Source organism: Hemitrygon akajei, chromosome 6, assembly GCF_048418815.1.
Source record: "Hemitrygon akajei chromosome 6, sHemAka1.3, whole genome shotgun sequence".
Lineage (NCBI taxonomy): Eukaryota > Metazoa > Chordata > Chondrichthyes > Myliobatiformes > Dasyatidae > Hemitrygon > Hemitrygon akajei.
In genome coordinates, this window is record NC_133129.1 from 2762481 (window position 1) to 2776576 (window position 14096).

Consider the following 14096-nt stretch of genomic DNA (forward strand, 5'->3'; position numbering starts at 1 on the left):
AAGATATCTCTTCCCCTACATTAATTGAATGGTTTTCTCAAGTAATGTTATGTCTCAGCTTGGAAAAAATTAGAAGTAGAACTTCTGAACCTCAATTTGATTTTGAGAGAAGATGAGGTTCTTTTGCCAAATATTACCATTTAATTTGAATTATTCTATATGGTTTTCTTCCACTTTTATTATCTTTTTAAAAAAATATGAATTGGCGGTTGATGACTTTTTCTATATATCTGGATGATGGCTAAGTGTATTGCTTCTGAGGGTTGATTCCTAATAGGTTTTTTTTCTTAGTTAGATGGGGTTCTTTTTTTCCCCTTCTTTTTACTATATATAAATATTTTTTTCTGTTTTATATATTATGATTAGTTTTTTTTCCTTCAGCTCTATTAATTGTTTTCATATTAATTTGTTGAAGTTTTGTATTATTCTATAGCTGTAGATGATTATGTATTAATAAAAAGATTCTAAAAATGAAAAATGAAAAATTATATTGTGATTGGAGTTCAACTCTTTGTCTGAATAAATCAATGTTAGGTGAGATTGCATAAATATTATCCAAGTCTTAGCTTGTTTAGAAATCTTATCTAACTCTGGTTTTGTCTGTTTCTTAAGCTTAGCTAAATAGGAGATTATCTGACCATGCAAGTATGCTTTAAATGCATCTCATATAATCAATTTCAACACATCTCTCATGTTATTAAAAAGAAACAAATATTTTATCTGAGTCTCAATAAATTTGACAAACTCCGAACTTTGTAATACATTTTCTGGAAATCGCCAAGGCCAATTTGCAATAACAACAACATTCAATTCAAAGGCTAAGCTTAAAGGCGCATGATCCGAGAGAACTATAGCATCATATTCACATTTCTGGACCTCGGACAAAAATCGGGGATCAGCTATAAAATAATCGATTCTCAAATTTTTTTGTGAACATGTGAAAAAAGAATAATCTCTATCATTAGGATGTAAATGTCTCCAAATTTCAAACAGCCCAAAATCATTTTAAAAAGCGTAAATAAGTTATGCAGAACAACTCGGAAGCTGCTGATTGGTTGAACTCTTGTCCATCAAAGGATATAAACAACAGTTGAAATCACCACCCATTTTATAACGTTTATCTGTTTAGTTACCATTAAAAAATTATTTTATTTAACACATAAGTACACGCATACCAGCACGGGCTAATCAAAACTGGTAGTGATAACTATAACCATACACAAAATGTGCATACACCGGAACTCCGTAATGGGAATAAAAATACAAAAATGAGAACTAAACTTAAACCTACAGTTAATCCTAGAAATCAAAACTAACCCCAATCTTTCCACCACCCCGAAAAGCCCAAAATTCAGCAAAAAAAAAGTTGAAATGCATCCCCATAGAGTAAAACAAGAGAGAGACTCTGCGAGCTATCCATTTTATAATAGTGATTTTAAAATCTTTCATTAATTCCTCCCCCCAGTTACAAAAAAACATACATCCTAAAATAGAAAAGCCCTGCAGAGGGGAAAAATGTTATGCTAAATATAAAAAGCCAAACACTACAGAGCAACACACAACCATATCAAGTCATGTTAACTGGTTCTTCTGCCCACTTACAGGCCTTGCTTCTAACTAATATATATGCAGTAGATTGAAAGGTGAGCAGAACATCATAGGCCAAAGGTTCTGTACTGTGCAGAATTGCTCTACAACATCTGGCTCCCCAAATCCAGCATAAAAGTTCTAAGAAAAAACTGCTTATACTTAATCCTTAAAAACAATCTGGGGAATGCACTTTGTATATATAAGAAAAAGTGGTTATGAACTATGAAAACTGTCACTTAATTAATGAAAAAAGGAGGATAGAAACTCAGAAATAGAGTTAACATAGTCCAATGCCTCTTCGGGGTCCAGAAAAACACATGGAGTCGAATCTTTGGGAAATAATATTAATCGGGCTGGATATTGAAGTGATGGAAATAATCCCTTATCATAGGCTATCTTCATGGTTGGAACGAATTTAGACCGCAAAGCCATAACCTCCCGTGGATAATCTTCATAAAAACGAATCTCAGAACCCTTAAATTTAAAAACTCTGTGTTTCCTTGCATATATTATGATTTGGTCTTTAACTTTGAAATGAAGGTAGCAGACCAAAATTGACCTTGGTTTATTTGGATCCCAAGATTTCGAAGTGAAAATTCTATGCACTCTTTCAATATCGGGAGGTTGAGGTAAAATATCCGGAAACAGAGATTGAAACAAGTTAGCAAAATAGTCCATTAAATCTCCACTCTCAGATCCTTCCTTCAGTCCACCAATTTGAATATTATTCCAATGAGCTCTTGCTTCCAAATCGATAATCTTATGTTGAGACTTTTCAAAGTGGTCTGAGATATCCACTATCTGACGCTTCGTCTCTTTAAATTCAGAATTCAGGGAAATAATATTTTCCTGCACAACTTGAAAATTCTCTTGTAACAACTTCATCTCAGAAGAGGTAGCATCAAGTTTTACTGTGCTGTTGTCTATTTTCCTGTCGAGAACCATCAGTGAACATTCTAGACGCTTAGCCCAAGCGGGAACATCCTCTGATTTTTTTCCCCTTTCCATTGCTGGCTTTAGGAAGCTGCTTCCCACATCTTAAAGACTGGGACATAATAACAACCATTCTCCTCTAAGATCTGCTAAATATAAGTTAAAAATTCAAAGTTTAAACTGGGGAAAAGGAAGAATTAATTGCAGCCACACGAACTGTGTCTCATTCCATTAGACAGTAGACGGAGTCTCTGATCTAATCTTTAATTAAGAGCGCCACCCCTCCTCCATTAACTGACTGCCTATCCTTCCGTATTACCTGATATCCTTGGATATTTAATTCCCAATTCTCTCCACCCTGCAACCACATTTCTGTAATCGCCACTAAATCATACACCTTTGTCCTGATTTCTACTACAAGTTCACTGACCTTGTTATGAATACTATGGGCATTCAGATAAAGTGTCCTTAAACTCACTGTGATTTTAAGATCTTGTAATCATTTTATCTTTTACACTTGAGTTTTCTTCCCACCACTCTTACTTTTATCTTTATTATCTTTTGTTTTTTCTTTCTTTCATTTTAAATCTTTTTATTAATTTTCAAACATGGGCATAATAACAATAGTAATACAGAGAGAATGGGAATACATAATTAATAAACAGCATATACAAGTATAAGCTATAGATAACATAAATGTATTAAGCATCCCAAATTCTTCATGTAGTTAACATAATGGAAAAAAATATGCCAAAAAGAAAAACACCAAATGAGAAATAAAAAAAACTAAACTAAGCAAACCTAAACTAAATAAAGCTGGGCTATTATATTACAACAGATATAATCAATATTGTCAATAACTCTGCTCCTCTATCCAAATATTTAAGGATAATGAAAAAGATTCAGAAAAGGTCAAGTAACATCATATAAAAGTGTTGCACAAATGATCTCCAAATTTCTTAGAATTTAACTGAAGGGTCAAAAATGACATTTCTGATTTTTTCTAAATTTAAACAAGATATAGTTTGGGAATGTAGTAGGAGGATTAATCTCTTTCCAATTCAATAAAATGGATCTTCTGTCCATTAATGTAACAAAGGCAATCATCTGACAGGCTGAAGAAGATAAATAACTATTTTCCACCATTGGTAAGCCCACAATTGCGCTAATAGGATGAGGATGTAAATCAATATTCAAAACAGTTGAAATAATATTAAAAATATCTTATATAACCATATAACAATTACAGCACAGAAACAGGCCATCTCAGCCCTTCTAGTCCATGCCGAATGCTTCCTCTCATCTAGTCCTGTGTACCTGCACTCAGCCCATAACCCTCCATTCCTTTGCTGTTCATATACCTTTCCAATTTTTTAAAATGACAAAATAGACCTGCCTCTACCACTTCTACTGGAAGCTCGTTCCACACAGCTACCACTCTCTGAGTAAATAAGCTCCCCCTCATGTTACCCCTAAAGTTTTGCCCCTTAACTCTCAACTCATGTCCTCTTGCTTGAATCTCCCCTACTCTCAATGGAAAAAGCCTATCTACGTCAACTCTATCTATCCCCCTCATAATTTTAAATACCTCTATCAAGTTCCCCCTCAACCTTCTACACTCAAAAGAATAAAGACCTAACTTGTTCAACATTTCTCTGTGCTGAGGTGCTGAAACCCAGGTAATATTCTGGTAAATCTCCTCTGTACTCTCTCTATTTTGTTGACTTCCTTCCTATAATTCGGTGACCAGAACTGTACACAATACTCCAAGATTGTCCTCACCAATGCTTTGTACAATTTTAACATTACATCCCAACTCCTATACTCAATGCTTTGATTTATAAAGGCCAGCATATCAAAAGCTTTCTTCACCACCCTATCCACATGAGATTCCACCTTCAGGGAACTATGCACCATTATTTCTAGATCACTCAGTTCTACTGCATTCCTACTATTTACCATGTGTGTCCTATTTTGATTAGTCCTACCAAAATGTAGCACCTCACACTTATCAGCATTAAACTCCATCCGCCATCTTTCAGACCACTCTTCTAACTGGCCTAAATATCTCTGCAAGCTTTGAAAACCTACTTCATTATCCACAACGCCACCTATCTTAGTATCATCTGCATACTTACTAATCCAATTTACCACCCCATCATCCAGATCATTAATGTATGTGACAAACAACATTGGACCTAGTACAGATCCCTGAGGAACACCACTAGTCACTGGCCTCTAACCTGACAAACAATTATCCACCATTACTCTCTGGCATCTCCCATCCAGCCATTGTTGAATCCATTTTACTACTTCAATATTAATACCTAATGATTGAACCTTCCTAACTAACCTTCCATGTGGAACCTTGTCAAAGGCCTTACTGTCAATATAGACAATGTCCACTGCTTTACCCTCGTCAACTTTCCAAGTAACTTCTTCAAAAAATTCAATAAGATTTGTCAAACATGACCTTCCACGCACAAATCCATGTTGACTGCTCCTAATCAGACCTTGTCTATCCAGATAGTTATATATACCATCTCTAAGAATACTTTCCATTAACTTACCCACCACTGACATCAAACTTACAGGCCGATAATTGCTAGGTTTACTCTTAGAACCCTTTTTAAACAATGGAACCACCAATCCTCTGGCACCATCCCCGTATTTAATGACATTTGAAATATTTCTGTCTGAGCCCCTGCTATTTCTACACTAACTTCCCTCAAGGTCCTAGGGAATATCCTGTCAGGACCCAGAGACTTATCCACTTTTATATTCTTTAAAAGCGCCAGTACTTCCTCTTCTTTAATCATCATGGTTTCCATAACTACCCTACTTGTTTCCCTTACCTTACACAATTCAATTTCCTTCTCCTTAGTGAATACCGAAGAAAAGAAATTGTTCAAAATCTCCCCCATCTCTTGTGCCTCTGCACATAGCTGTCCTTTCTGATTCTCTAAGGGGCCAATTGTATCCCTCACTATCCTTTTGCTATTAATATAACTGTAGAAACCCTTTGGATTTATTTACACCTTACTTGCCAAAGCAACCTCATATCTTCTTCTAGCTTTTCTAATTTCTTTCTGAAGATTCTTTTCACATTCTTTATATTCCTCCATTTACTCCATGCTGTCTATATTTATTGTAGATCTCCCTCTTTTTTCGAACCAAGTTTCCAATATCTCTTGAAAACCATGGCTCTCTCAAACTTTTAAACTTTCCTTTCAACCTAACAGAAACATAAAGATTCTGTACCTTCAAAATTTCACCTTTAAATGACCGCCATTTCTCTATTACATCCTGCCCATAAAACAAATTGTCCCAATCCACTCCTTCTAAATCCTCTCACATTGCCTCAAGGTTAGCCTTTCTCCAATCAAAAATCTGAACCCTGGGTCCATTCCTATCCTTCTCCATAATTATATTGAAACTAATGGCATTGTGATCACTGGACCCAAAGTGCTCCCCAACACATACCTCCGTCACCTGACCTATCTCATTCCCTAACAGGAGATCCAACACTGCCCCTTCTCTGGTTGGTACCTCTATGTATTGCTGCAAAAACTATCCTGCACACATTTTACAAACATTTCCCATTCATTCTTAATTTTATCTGATATACCTGCTGTATTTTCATAATCATATCATAATTAGTTGCTATTGAACCCTTCTGATAAGGGTTTGAACCTAAAAAAATTTCCGTGATATCAGGTGGGTATGAATTTGGAAAAGTCTGTAACATATTATTCAGAAAATTTCTAATTTGTACCTGAAAAAAATGTGACCTAGGTAAATTATATTTATTAGACAACTGTTCAAAAGACATGAAGCAGTTATCCAAGAATAAGTCACAAAAACATATTATACCCTTCATTTTCCATATCAAAAAGGCTTGATCCATAACAGAGGGTTGGAAAAAGAAATTAGATATAATAGGGCATCATAGAATAAACTTATTCAAGCCAAAAAATTTATGAAATTGAAACCATATTCGTAATGTATACTTAATTTTAGGATTAACCATTTGTTTACTCAATTTAGAAAGGGCAAAGGGAAGTGAGGTCCCTAAGATAGAAACCAGTGAGAACCCTTGTACAGATTTACATTCAAGGTTTACCCATTGTGGGCATTAAATTACATCCTAGACCTGTGTCCAAAATATTAAATATCTAATATTAATTGCCCAGTAATAAAATCTTAAATTTGGAAATGCCAAACCACCATCCTTTTTAGACTTCTGTAAATATTTTTTACGTAACCTAGGATTTTTATTCTGCCAGATATATGTGAAGAAATTTTAGAGTCAACGAGTTCAAAAAAGGATTTAGAAATAAAAATTGGTAGCCCTTGAAATAAATATAAAAATTTAGGTAAAATTATCATCTTAATAGCATTGATTCTGCCAATCAGTGATAAAGACAATGAGGACCATTTAGTAAACAATTGTTTAACCTGATCAGATGGGAGTAGACTCTCACATGGTGGATTGGATAGTGGACTACTTGACAGATAGACCTCAGTATGTGCGGTTGGGAGACTGTAGGTCTGACACAGTGGTCAGCAGCACAGGAGCGCCACAGGGAACCGTACTCTCTCCGGTCCTGTTCACCCTGTACACATCTGACTTCCAATATAACTCGGAGTCCTGCCATGTGCAGAAGTTCGCTGACGACACGGCTATAGTGGGGTGTGTCAGGAATGGACAGGAGGAGGAGTATAGGAAACTGATACAGGACTTTGTGATATGGTGCAACTCAAACTACCTGCGTCTCAATGTCACCAAGACCAAGGAGATGGTAGTGGACTTTAGGAGATCTAGGCCTCATATGGAGCCAGTGATCATTAATGGAGAATGTGTGGAGCAGGTTAAGACCTACAAGTATCTGGGAGTACAGTTGGACGAGAAGCTAGACTGGACTGCCAACACAGATGCCTTGTGCAGGAAGGCACAGAGTCGACTGTACTTCCTTAGAAGGTTGGCGTCATTCAATGTCTGCAGTGAGATGCTGATGATGTTCTATAGATCAGTTGTTGAGAGTGCCCTCTTCTTTGTGGTGGCGTGTTGGGGAGGAAGCATTAAGAAGAAGGATGCCTCACGTCTTAATAAGCTGATAAGGAAGGCGGGCTCTGTCATGGGCAAAGTACTGGAGAGTTTAACATCGGTAGCTGAGCGAAGGGCGCTGAGTAGGCTACAGTCAATTATGGAAAACCCTGAACATCCTCTACATAACACCATCCAGAGACAGAGAAGCAGTTTCAGCGACAGGTTACTGTCGATGCAATGCTCCTCAGACAGGATGAAGAGGTCAATACTCCCCAATGCCATTAGGCTTTACAATTCAACTGCCAGGACTTAAGAACTTTTTTTTTAAGCTATTATTAATGCTTTTTGAGTTAGTGATTTAGATGCATATCATATTATTACTGAGTTAAGTATTGTATGTAATGAGTTTTTGCTACAACAAGTGTATGGGACATTGGAAAAAATGTTGAATTTCCCCATGGGGATGAATAAAGTATCTATCTATCTATCTATCTATCTATCTATCTAAAAAATTAACCTGGAATAAATCCTTATGCTTCTTAGTAATTTTAACACCCAAATAAGTAAAATTGTCTGTGACCAATTTAAATGGTAATTGTTTATAAATTGGAATTTGCATGCTTAATGGAAATAGTTCACTCTTATTATGATTCAGTTCGTAGCCAGAAAAGCTACTAAACTGAGCAAGGAGAGATAAAACTGCAGGAATGGATTTATCAGGATTGGAAATATATAGTAACAAATCATTTGCATATACTGATAGCTTGTATGTCCCATTCCCATGGGTGATACCAAAAATGTTGGGTGAATCACAAATTGCAATAGCTGAATGTTCCAAATCAATATCAAATAAGAAAGGGCTAAGAGGACCGCCTTGCCTACTAGCATGAAACAACAGAAAAAAAGGGAGATCTTTGATTATTGGTAAATACTGAAGCCAAAGAGGTATAGTATATCAATTTATTCCAAGATATAAATTTGGGACTAAAATTAAAATTCTCAAATGTACTAAGTAAATATGGCCATTCAACTCTATCAAAAGCTTTCTCAGCATCCAGTGAGATGACACATTCTGAAGTTCTAGGTGAAGGAGTATAAACTATATTAATTAATTTTCTAATATTAAAAGATGAATAATGACTTTTAATAAATCCAATCTGGTCAACAGAGTTAATTTGAAGTAATATGTTCTCCAATCCAGTTGCCAAAATTTTAGAAAAAATCTTAGAGTCCACATTCAGCAAGGATATAGGCCTGTATGATGTACATTCAATAGAGTGTTATGGGTGATGAGAAAACCTTGGGGAGATGGGGTCCAGAGTTGACCCCCCCCGAACTATGCTGCTAACGAGAGAGAGATAAAGAGGGGGAGAGGCACCATGCTACACATGCTGATAATGAGAGAGACACAAGGATTTAAAATTATGGCTTCTTCGCTGATTGTTGACTTTACTTCCAAGGACTTTGCCTGTTTGTGTGAATCCTTGCTGACACAGCAGAGTGATGCCAGGTGCTTGTTGAGACAGCAGGGAGTGGTCCAGTTTGATGGACATGGACATGGTCAGTTGATGGATGGCTGGTACCCCGGCAGGGGAGATAAAAGATGAGTCTGCTGAGACACAGGCAGACACGCCACTGGACACTGAAAGAGTGTTGTGCACCCACAGGAAGGTGGGAGCTTGGAAGATCAATTCAGGGGAATCGGTCAGAGGCTCACATTGTGTGAAACCAGGCCAGTGACGGCTTGTGGGTGTGTCCACCCACACCTGGGTGATGAGCCCACCACTGAAGAATGGTCTGGCTTGGAATGGAGGGGTCATATTCAATAACCACAACAGTACAACAGAACAAGAAGACAACAGAAGGTTTGCCTGCTGCAGCTGCTCATCTCTCGCTCACTCTCTCTCTCTCTCCAATGTCACAACAGCAACTACCTCAACCCAAACTGAACTGAACTGAACTCTGCATTATCTTAAGACTAGTCGTTAACCCCTAGACTATGATAGAGCTTGGTTTTGATTCTTATTCCTACACTTCTGTATTTATCATTGCTAACCTGTTTTATATGTATATTTGCATTTTTGATACTGTATTACTTAGTTTACTAATAAACACCTTTAGTTACAGTACCACCAGACTCCAACGTATCATTCCCTTTCTGCTGGTTTAGAAACCCAATCACGGGGTACGTTACAAACTGGGGGCTCGGCCGGGATTCGAAGTTCGAATTGGACCTATCCGGGATTTTGAACGTCTAATTGGGAGGTTGTTGAATTTATAGGGGTAAAATTCCCTTATCTGATTTGGGTGTGTGGGAGACTGAAAAGGTAGTCAGCAGAAATTGAGATTGACAAATTTCTGAGGGAACCAACTTTGGAGGCATTAGAGGATGCCAGAAAGTTGGAATTGTTAAATATTGAAAGACAGTTGAAACTCTCGACGGTGAAACCAGCAATGAGGAAGTCGGAGATACAGAGAGCAATAACCACATATTATGTATCCCAGGAGGTGTTCCAGGTAGAGGAGTTGAAGCTGTTTCCTGAAAGTAATCTTAACGGGGTTGAGCTTCAGCTACAGATGGAAAGATTAAGGATGAAGGAGGAGGAAAAGAAAAGGGAGCATGAGCTCCGAGTAATGAAGCTGGAGGCTGAGGAGGCCAAAAGGAGGAGTGAGAGGGAGAAAGAGGAAAAGGAAAGAGAGCAAGAGGAAAGGGAGAAAGAAAGGCAGTATGAGATGGATAAGTTACGAGCGTTGCAGGCAGGGGGACACGTGGTGGACCCAAACAGGGGGTTCAAGATTGGTCAGGAGGTTAAGATGGTACCCCCATTTGAGGAGATGGAGGTCAATAGGTACTTCCTCTATTTTGAGAAAGTTGCTATAAATCAGGACTGGCCTAAGGAGAAGTGGGCTGTTCTGTTACAGAGTGTTCTTAAGGGGAAGTCTCAGCAAGCCTATTCGGCATTGTCTATGGATGAGGCTAAAGATTATGATGAAGTAAAGAGGGCTATACTGAGGATTTACAAGTTGGATCCGGAGGCATACCGGCAGAAGTTCTGGAGTATTTAGAACTTATTTAGAGTTTGCCCGTGAGATGCAAATGTATTGATATCGCTGGTGCGCCTCAAAAGGGATCAATGGAGATTTTGATAAACTGAAACAGCTGATGCTGATTGAGCAGTTTAAAAGCTGCTTCCCTGAGGGTATGAGGATGTACTTGGACGAGAAGGAGGCAGAGACTCTGTCTGTGACTGCCAAGTTAGCAGACGAGTATGCCTTAACTCACAAGATAAAATTTCCCCCAAATAAGAGCTACCAGAGAGGCAGCAGGGACGGTAGAGAAAGCCCACTGGCTAAGTCAGAGAATAAGCCGGGGACTAGTGGAAAGGGTAAGGAGGAGGAAAAGCAGGCTGGAAGGAAGTTTCCCAGCTTTACATGTTATAATTGTGGGAAGGCTGGTCACATAGCATCTAAGTGCCTGGCTCCGAAGAAAGAGACAGGAAAAGGAAAGGTGACAACCCTGACTGGCTGCATTGGGCCGGCCAACAGGCCAATGAGGAAGGAGAGGTCAGATAGAGTTCAAGAGGGGTGTGAGAAGTTTATTTCGGATGGGTTGGTATCGGTGAAGGAGGGGTCAACCCCAGTTCCAGTGCGCATCTAGAGAGACATTGGGGCTTGTCAGTCATTGATCTTAAGAAAGGTGTTAGAATTCATTGCTGAGACCGAGACCGGGGAGGTAAATGTGATAAAAGGTATCGGACAAGGGACTGAAGACATACCTTTGCACAAGATATTTCTGAAATGTGACTTGGTATCCGGACCAGTCACAATAGGGGTGCGGTCTGAACTACCGATGGACGACGTGGATGTCTTACTCGGTAATGATCTTGCAGGTGGGGATGTGTATTCAGCAGTGAAGCTGATGAGCAAGCCTGTAAGTGCTGAGGACCCGCCCATAAATTCCAAGATTTATCCCGCCCGCGCAGTAACCCGCAGCATGTCGGAAAAAAAGCGGCTGAGCCAGGCACAAATTTAACTGAGTCCGGCGTTGATTTAGCTGAGACGTTTTTACCAGCCTTGTGTCAGAAGGGGTTAAAGAATGAGAAGAAGGGGATGTCATGTGATGACGTAGGATCGAGACGCTGGAACCCAGCTGTCCCGTAAAAAGTCAATAAATTAATGTTTAAGTGAAGAAAAGTTAGTCAATACTTTCTAAAAGTTACTTATAAACTTCTCCGGGAAGACAACGCAAGTTGGAACAGAAACAAGGCCCACTTCTACCAAAGAACCGCGGACTCAGGTACATTATACCACCAGCGATATGGAACAGGAAACTGCGGCAACATCGGCCATTTCTAAAGGAAAAGACCAACGAGAACTGCACAAACATGAAGGAAGGAGCATGCGCAAACGGGAGCAACCAGAACTACAAAGCCCAGTTATGACTGCAACCGAAAGTGAAAGTGAATCTGAGGGAGAGTCAGATTCTCTGGAAAGATCAGATGAAGAGGGAGATAAAAGTTCTTCTGGAAATATAGAAAAGACTTTGAGGCAAATAATGCGTAAATTAGGCGCATTAAAAGTAATTAAGAGCAATCAAAAAGTACTCAAAAAATGATAAATATGGAGATTATGCTTGATAAAATGACAAAGAGACAGGAAAAAATGGAAAAGAGAATTATGGACTTGGAAACTAAAATGGAAGACATGGTTGAAAGAATGAACAAAATGGAAAATGAGAATACTGCTTGGACATCAGAAAGAAAACAATTTATGGAAAAAATTGATAAGCTTGAAAATTTTAGAAGACGAAACAATATTAAAATTGTTGGACTTAAAGAAGATATAGAAGGAGAAAATCCAATAATTTTTTTTCAAAAATGGATCCCTGAAAAATTGGAAATGGAAAGAGAAACTCTAATTGAGATTGAAAGGGTTCATAGATCCTTAAGGTCAAGACCTCAAGCTGATCAAAATCCATGATCAATTTTAATAAAAAGCTTAAGATACCAAGATTAAGAAAAGATCCTGAAGGCGGCTATCCAAAGTGCCAAAAATAGAAATGGGCCATTGATGATAGAAGGGAAACCAGTTCTTTTTTATCCTGATATAAGTTACAACCTTTTGAAGAGAAAGAAGGAATTTAACCCAGCGAAAAAGCCTTATGGGAAAAGGGTTATAAATTTATAATGCGTCACCCAGCAACACTGATAATTTTTTTGGAGGAGGGAAAAAGAAGATTTTTTTCTGATTATCGAGAAGCGGAGGTGTTCACACAAAAACTTTCATCTATTGGCTAATTACACATAGAGACTTCCAAACGTAATGGATTAAAGATGAAGATAGAGTCAGTGAACAGAAGTGATGGACATTTACGGTTATTACAGGGGAGAAAAGCAAAATTTTAGAAATACTAATTGAGAATAGTATTTTTTTTCTTCTTATATATATACTTTTTTATGTTGCGGGGGGGCTGGGGAGCTTTGGATCAGTTACTGTGGGATTCATGTGTGTAATCATGGTGATTGCCATGACCCGTACAACAGAGGGGGGTAATGTTGTGTTCTCTTTTTTTCACATTAGTAGGGGAGTATTTTGTTTTTTTCTTTATATTCTATTCTTCTTCTATCTTTCTGCCTGGATGATTGGTGGGGACACACATAGCAACATGGAGACTTTTAGAAAGATTTCCCAGGATACCACGAAAGTTGAAAGATTAGGTATTATTATAGATTGGAGTAATATAATTTTTTTAAAAATGACTAATTTACTGAATTTTTAAAGTTTTAATGTTAATGGGCTTAATGGGCCGGTAAAAAGAAAAAGAATTTTAACATACATTAAAAAAATGAAAACAGATATAGCTTTTTTACAAGAAACTCATTTAACAGACATAGAACATCAGAAATTAAAAAGAGACTGGGTTGGAAACATTATTGCAGCTTCATTTAACTCAAAGGCGAGAGGAGTTGCAATTTTGGTTAATAAAAATTTACCAATTAAAATACAAAACATATTAATTGATTTGGCAGGGAGATATCTAATCATACATTGTCAAATGTTTTTCAGAACTATGGACCCTTATGAACATTTATGCACCAAATGAAAATGATGTAAAATTTATACAGGAGGTCTTTTTGAATTTGGCTAACGCACATGATAAAATATTAATAGGTGGAGATTTTAACTTTTGTCTAGATCCAGTTTTAGATAGATCAACAAAGGTTGTCACAAAATCAAAAGCAGTAAAATTAACTCTATCATTGATGAAAGACTTAAATGTGATTGATATATGGAGAAGAATTAATCCAAAAGAAAGAGATTATTCATTTTATTCAAATAGACATAAAACATATTCAAGGATAGATTTTTTCCTATTATCAACGAATATTCAAGATAGAGTGAAAAATGTGGAATATAAAGCAAGAATATTTTCAGATCATTCTCCTTTAATAATGACAATGATAATGATAGATAAAGAGGAATCAATTTATAGGTGGAGATTTAATTCAATATTATTAAAACG